This window comes from Diabrotica virgifera, chromosome 6 (assembly GCF_917563875.1).
Source record: "Diabrotica virgifera virgifera chromosome 6, PGI_DIABVI_V3a".
Lineage (NCBI taxonomy): Eukaryota > Metazoa > Arthropoda > Insecta > Coleoptera > Chrysomelidae > Diabrotica > Diabrotica virgifera.
The window spans coordinates 207225447-207233528 of NC_065448.1; positions in this window are offsets into that span (position 1 = coordinate 207225447).

Sequence of the window (8082 nt, forward strand, 5' to 3'; positions counted from 1 at the left end):
AATACTAATCGACGGGTCTGAGCATTTTTCAAAAAAACAATTAGGATTTGAGATATTGAATTTATTCCAAATTACAGACTCTCTCTGTATAATAATAGACAATTTCAACTACCTATTCCCAAATTTTCATCCTTTCTTTATTTTTTTGGAGGTTTTCGAAAAATTTTGTGTTCATTGATCGGGCTAAGAGGGCATAAAGATAAATGGAGAAATAATTAATAATACCATAAGGTATGCTGATGACACTGTGATTCTCGCAAGTAGTATGGAGGAGCTGAGTTGCCTGATGAGTAAAATACAAAGAACAAAGGCTGAACATCACAAAAACTAAATGGATGCTAGTAAGCAAAACTCAACAACGAGCAAGACAACCGATATGATCAAAGAATTGAACAGGTGGATTTGTACACTTAAGTACTTAGGAACAACAGTTAATTCAAGCTGGGAACAAGCGAAGCAAATATTTATAAGAATAGAAAAAGCAATAGTGTCTTTCACTAATATGAAGCAAATTTTCACTTCGTAACCCTACCTCTCAAAATCCGACTTCTTAAAATATGTATTTCCGGTTTTGTTATATTAGACAAGGCGGAAACGGCGGGTTCGTTGGGAAAAATATTCCCATGAGATATTTTTGCATAATCACATTCGTGAGACATCCCAGAATGAGGTTCAGGAAGTCGCCCACGAGAAAAGTGGGCCAATTTTTTTTTAACAATTTTTTTTAATCAAATTGCAAAAATCAATATTTTTGGCCAGCACTAATTTTTTTTTAGGTTTTTTGGACAATTCTGGACAAAAAAGGTCTCTTATAATTTTTCTCTAAAGTTGACCTTTTTCGAGTTATAAGCAAGTTAAAATTTGAAAACGCGAAAATGGCCATTTTTAAGACTTAATAACTCGGTCAAAAATTATTATTTTGAAAGTCAGAAAGTGGCTAAATCAAAGTTTAAAGTCGCCGTTACATGATCCTGAAGAAGTCTGTGTCATTAATTTACTACTAAGCTGTTATTTTTAATTAATAACAATGAGTGGTTAGATCGTATTGACGCTGCTGTAAATGTGAGTGCGAGTAAGATGCACAATTGGACTGCCGGAATGGCATCTCTCTCGCACTCAGCATTTACGGCCGCCAAACACGTGCATGGCGCGTATTATTATTACTTCAAAATAACAGCTTAGTAATAAAATAATGACAAAAATTTCTTCGGGATCTTGTAGGGGGGGGCCTTAAACTTTAATTTAGTCATATATTGACTGTCATAATAATAGCTTTTAACCGTGTTATTAAGCCTTGAAAATCGCCATTTTTCGTTTTTTTCAATTTTAAATTGCTTATAAGTCGAAAACGATCAACTTATAAGAGAAAAATTATAAGAGACCTTTTTTGTCCAGAATGGTCCAAAAAATTAAAGAAAAAATTGTTCGGGCCAAAAATATTGATTCTTGCAATTTGATTAAAAAAAAATTGTTGAAAAAAAATTGGCCCACTTTTCACGTGGGCGACTTCTTGAACCTTATTCTGGGATGTCTCACGAATGTGATAATGCAAAAAAATTTCATGGGAATATTTTTCCCTTCGAACCCGCCGTTTTCGCCTTGTCTATATGGAATGAAGGTGTGGACAATGACATTAATGAAAAAAGTAGAGGTCTTCGAAATGCGGGCTTACCGACGTATATTACGTATATACCGACGTATATTACGTATATCCTGACCGAGGACTACTACGCCGGATAGGTAAGGTGAGACGTAGGAGTAGAAAATAAAGTTGGAATACTTGGGTCACGTTATGAAGCACAGTAAATATAGAAAACTTAATTATCCAAGGGAAAATAGACATCAGAAGGGGTCCAGGGAGGAGGAAATACTCGTGGCTCCAAAACTTGCAGCAATGGTTCGGATTGTCATCTGCCGAACTATTCAGATCTGCCATACACAAAGTTAGAATAGCCATGTTAATTGCCAACGTTCGGAATGGACAAGGCACATGAAGAAGATGATTTGTTGGCGAGCAGGCTTTGAAGTGTCTACATTAGTAGGTTGTTAACATATTACAAATGATCTGCGGCTTCGAGATTCGCAAATTGAAGGACACTAGTGAAATTGAGTTGGCCGATGAATAACAATATCGTTAAGATAAATCCCTACGGCTAGGAGAACGTTCATATATTGATCCCGGCCGGATAGTTAACTCCTAGTCTCCATATACTATTTTTTTCGCAATTTTTATTGCTAAAACTGAAGAGAAGATGGAAGACCTGTGTGGCAGAGGACTTGAGAGAGAAACACTAGTGTTTCTCTCTCGAAGTGTGTGAGTGGCAAAGAAGAATAAGGAACAGCACTCATAAAATGAGAAAAGCTGAGGAAGAAGAAGAAATAGATCAACAATGATGGATCACCTCTTTAAGACACCTTTTTGGACTCTTTTATCGGTCACGAAAGTAAAGTAGAAAACGATTTTGCTACTTCATCCTTTAATCAAAACGTTCTGTACATATATGAATCCTTCATCTCCGTGCATTGTGGCTGATTGAAGGCTTCTTCTTCTTGTAGTAACTATCCGTTTCGGGTGTTGGCGACCATAATGACAATCTGGAAAAGATGTGTGGTTGTATTGAACCACGTACGTAGATGTTCACACTCCTTCAGGTCGTAGAAATCCTTCACACTCCTGGTCCTCGTTTTCCTTCTACTTCTCCCTGCAAGATTAGTTGCAGCAGTCCATATCTCTCGCTCTTCCACATGATGTGTCCGAGGTATTCGATTTTGGCTGTTTTTATTGTGGACAGCTCTTTTTCTTTTTTGCATTCTCAACAAAACATCCGGATTAGTAACGTGGTCGGTTTAAGGCGATATACCGTCAAAGCCACATTTCGAAAGCCTCAATTTTCTTGCAGGTGGCGCCTGTGAGAGTCCACGTTTCAACTCCGTACAACAATATAGGAAAGATATAACATCGAAGGTTTGAATGAAGACTGCCTTGTTTACTGGATAATTCTTGTCCATCGCGAAACTAGAAAATGTATATTTTCCGGCATAATTGAATCTAACGGGGAAAGACTAATGAAATAAGAAGTAAACTACTTAACAAAATCACGTAGCAGAGTCCCGGCGTGTTCCAACTCTTCCTGTCGGAATACTTTCTCTATGTGCCCCCTGGGTCGACGGTCAAAATTTCGAAAGTCATTCCTGGTCTTGACGACTTATACTTTTTATTTGTAAGCTCGTGGCGTATCTTTTGCCTTTGATTATTATTTGTTGGTTAGAACCAAGAAATATGTTCCGTATTGTAATCGATGAGTACAAATTGCTAGAGATATTCTTATAATAATATAACTATATATTTTTTATTATTGAAGTCATAAAATTAAACAATATAGTGTTAATAAAATGTAAACTAAAATGTCCACCAAAACAATTTCAGACAATAAAATGAAAGAGCTAAATCTAGAATTAGAATTGTATAATACCCATACGGCGACATAGCTAGATATATATTTGAGGTTTGACCATTGATTTTTCCATGAGTCTTGATACTCTTTATACTTTGTCTTGCTCCATAGGGCTTTTCATCGATTGTCATTTGTTTTGAGCTTCTGTCATATGTTGTATAATCTGTGTATTGGGACCGTGCAAGTTGAGCAAAGCGACACCTATTTCTACGCTCTGCACTTTTATTCGCACTTTTAATTGTATTGACCAATTACGTTAGTCCTGGTTGCTAGATAATTGTCAAGGCCATAGCCTAAAAAAATAATAAGAAGAAAAAATAAGATTCAGGTTATGTGATGAAAACGTAAACAATTGTATGTAGTAAATAAAATTAGTTATTAAAATGCAGTACTGCAAGCAAAATACAATTAATTAAATTTACCTTTATATAATAATTGCATATCATATCAATATTGTGGAGCAACATATAATTTTTCTCCTTCAATGACAGTAGATATGAAATGTACACGTCAATTTGACAATTTCAATTGACAATATGAATTATTTAAGAAAGTTGCAATATTTCTCCGCTATTCGTCGTTTCACGTATCCCTTCCAAGTACTTGCACACCGCGAATAATAATAATATACACGGATTATACGACATATGACAGAAGCTCGAAACAAATGACTGTGAATGAAAAGCCCTATTCGGACTTCATGATTGTACCAACTTTACTCCCTAATAGTGTTTATTATCGATTTCTTGATTCTCTATCCAATTTCTTAATTTCTGTCTCGGATATACAAATATGTCCGCCACTTTAAATTTTCTTTTGATGAAATTTAATATCTAAAGATTTAAATACACAACACAACAGGCCTACAACCACTATAAACGAATCAAATGAAACTAATAGTTTAGTTAGATAAATAGAGGGAATACTGGCAGAGGACAAACAAAAAATGAACGAGCTAATCAAAACGAAACACATTCGGATGGAGATAAGGGCAGACTACTTTTGATCCCTAATTGCTAAAAATGACGATAATGAATCACCAACACCAGAAGTGAGGACAAACTAAGAAACAAACATTGTGCAGAGAGAGGTAAATGTAGCATTAAGGAAATTGAAAAATAGAAAATCACCAGGAGATGACCGAATGCCGAATGAAGTCAAAGTACGGAGGATCAGAACTGACCAAACAACTATTAAAACTAATAAAAACAATAAAATAAAAACAAATTAGAACAAAACAGAAAGAATAATGGAGAAAAAGTTTGCTAATATTCCTCCATAAAAAGGGAGACGGCGGACCCGGAGAAATACAGATGAATTAATTTATTAAACACAACACTATAATTAACAACTAAAATGATAACACATAAATTGAATGAAATTATAAGAAGAGCAGAAAAACAACAAAATTTTAGGTCGGGAAGATCATCCACCGACGCTAAATTTATAATGAGATAAGTGCAAGAGAAATCATTAGAATACAAAAAAAAACAGCATATTTATGTTTCGTGGATCTTAAGAAGGCATTTGACAGGGTCAGATTAAAGGACATTATCCGCTTATTGTACGCAAGAGGGATACATCGATGAATTATAAAAACGATCGAAAATATCTACCAGAACAACAAAGTAAACGTAGAAGAACTAACCAACCCAATTGAAGCTGGCAACGGAGTAAGACAAGAGGCTTTCCTGAATCCTCTATTGTTCTACATATCATGGATGCAATAATAAAAAAAGTAAGAACTAAACAAGGATACCAAATGGGAGAAAAACAACTATTGTAAACTAATACTAATCTCTCAAATTGAAGATGATTTACAATGTATGCTGGACCAGATGAAATTAACAACGAACTGACCATAAACAGAGGAGAGGAAAAGCTAAAATGGATGCCATGGACAGAGCAGATTAGCCAGACTTGTTTTTGATTGATCGCAGATTCATTGTCAGAAATTTCTTATTTCAGAATGTACCCAAAAAGTACTAAGTATCTAAACTTTGAAATACTTTTTTTATTTTATTATTAATACATTATTTTTACTATTTCTATAGTATAAATAAACTCTACTAATCAGATAACTTAGCAAAGCTGCATTACCGTGACAACTTTAAATTGTGAAGTTTACAAATGATACCAAAGGAGTGATAGCTTTTTTATGGTTACTTAAATATTATATTTACATTTTTACAATTTTTAATAGTACCTATATGATAATAATTGCAATTTACAATACGGAAAATATGTTTATTCATGAAAATTCTTAATTTTTTGTATGTTAGTCAACTACACTGAGATTTTAAAATAATTTCTTGTTATTTTCGTATTTTTATTTTTGGATCTCACTAAATTAGCATTAACTATTTCTATGTTTTTCCCAAGACACAGACAAAATTCGTTTTTTTTTTCATTAACGATAAAACTGGGTTGGTGGGTTATGATTTTTGGGAATTGTTGCAATATGAGAAACACATCTGAGATGGTGCAAATGTATCATTTAAACGAATTTTTAATGTTAGGGTTTAATAATAACAAATTGTTGCATTTTTTTCAAATTTGACATGGTTTCTACTTACTGCTTTATGTGCCAATAAAATGACAATTGAAAAACGATTGTTCTTTCACACTTGCTAACTGTACTGCTATTTCTTTATTTAGTTCCATATTTACTTTCTATGAAAGTTTTGAAAATATCAATCTATATACAAAACATAAATATATATGATCAACTTGATACCAGGGAAGGAGAAACAAAGATATGTAAAATAGTCAAGCGTAGGACAAAGAAAGCAAAATATTTTAATCATATTAGATGTATCCGAAATAATTTTACAGAAAGCCAGTTGAATTAACAGATACAATAACAGAATGGTCCCTAAAATAACAAAGGAGGAAGTGGTTCAAGCTATTCAAAAAATAAGCAAAGGCAAAACAGTTAAACCAGATGATATTCCGGGGAAAGTTTAGGCAGCACTAAGAGAGACAGGAACGAGTTGTCTAAGTGGTGTGTTTAATAGAATTATGGAAGTGAGACAAATGCCAGACGAATGGAGAAGCAGTATACTAGTACCTGTTTATAAAAACTAGCGAAATATACAACAATGTGCAAACTATAGGACCATCAAGCTACTTAAGTCGCAGTATAAAAATGTGGGAGAGAGTAATTGATAGACGGATACGTGAAGAAACCGAAATATACTATAATCAGTTTTAACATCACTATATTTGATGATTTTCCCATTATATCTAAAATCTATATTCTTGTTAGGTCTCGTCACATCAATAAGCATTATTCGTTCACCAATATGAGATCTGATCTGTTATGTGCCACTGGGTAACGTATAAACATAATATCGTCGTCGTCACGCAAAAGTCACTAAGTTCAAAATAACAAATCTGAGAAAACGAACATTTAGTGACTTCTACCTGACAACAAAATGGTAATTTTGGACTTATGCATATTCAGTGGCTTAGGGAACCATCTCTACGTACTTTCTAGTACTTCGTTATTTCTGCCACACTATGAAACTTGATGTTGTGAATCGATCAGGACACTTAACTCAACTTTAACAAAAGTGGACTTAGTGAGTTTTGCCGTGACGACGACGATATGTTTCCAATATACCTTGAAATTGTTATTTTCAAGCTTAGTTTATCAGACATAGTTACATATTCGGAGAGAATCAGTTTGGAGATATATGAGCTTGTTGGTTAGCTTTAAATTGTGTAGCTTTTCTACTGGATTATGCTGTTCCTTATATTTAGCTACGACAAATACTTGACATCCAGCGGCAAAATGTAAAATATGTTCTTTGATTTGGAATGTATATTGGCAGTCCTTATTTTGCGCTTGAGGATCTTGTAGGGTATATTTATTTTAGGTAGTTTTTGGTGGGAAATACCTGATGTCAATGGATTGGCCAATGGATGGTCAATTGCAATTAGCAATACCGTTGTATCAGGAAACATCTTCCAAATTTTACCCCACATTGCTGTATTATCGCGAGAATCCTGGTTAACTATTTTTTTCCAACAAGTTGTTTTTTTAAATGGTCTGTTTCACTAGTCCACTGTACTACAGTGTAATGTAATGTAATTTATTATTTTTTAATAGGCCTAGTTCTTCTTGATCTTTCTATTAAATGTGAGTAAAGTGAATTTGCATGCTTCTAACCGAGTTCGCGGTTTTTTCTGTAGATACTTATGGTATATAAAACTGTGTATTATCAAGTCTAGTCTACTTTAATCTTCTTTTCAGCTCAGCCTATACAGGCTGTTTCATTAATAATTGTCCATATAGTCACTGGAGAAACCTTAACACAAAATACGAAAAAGTAATCCTAAAACTATTAAATAAAATGTGGTTCCTTACTGAGTTACAGGGTGTTTTACATAAAAATTTAAAAACTATTTTTGCTCAGCATTTTATAACTATTCGACGTATCCTTTTCATACTTAGCAGGAAGTATAAGTACTGTACAAACTACTAAATTATGTTAAACAAACGTTTCTGGCTATTACCAAATGCGTAGGACGGGGGAAAGTGAATGGTTGACCCTTTTCAAATTCTACGCCACTGGCGTAATTGATATTTTAGTTCAATTATTGGATTCTCCAATACTTTCTA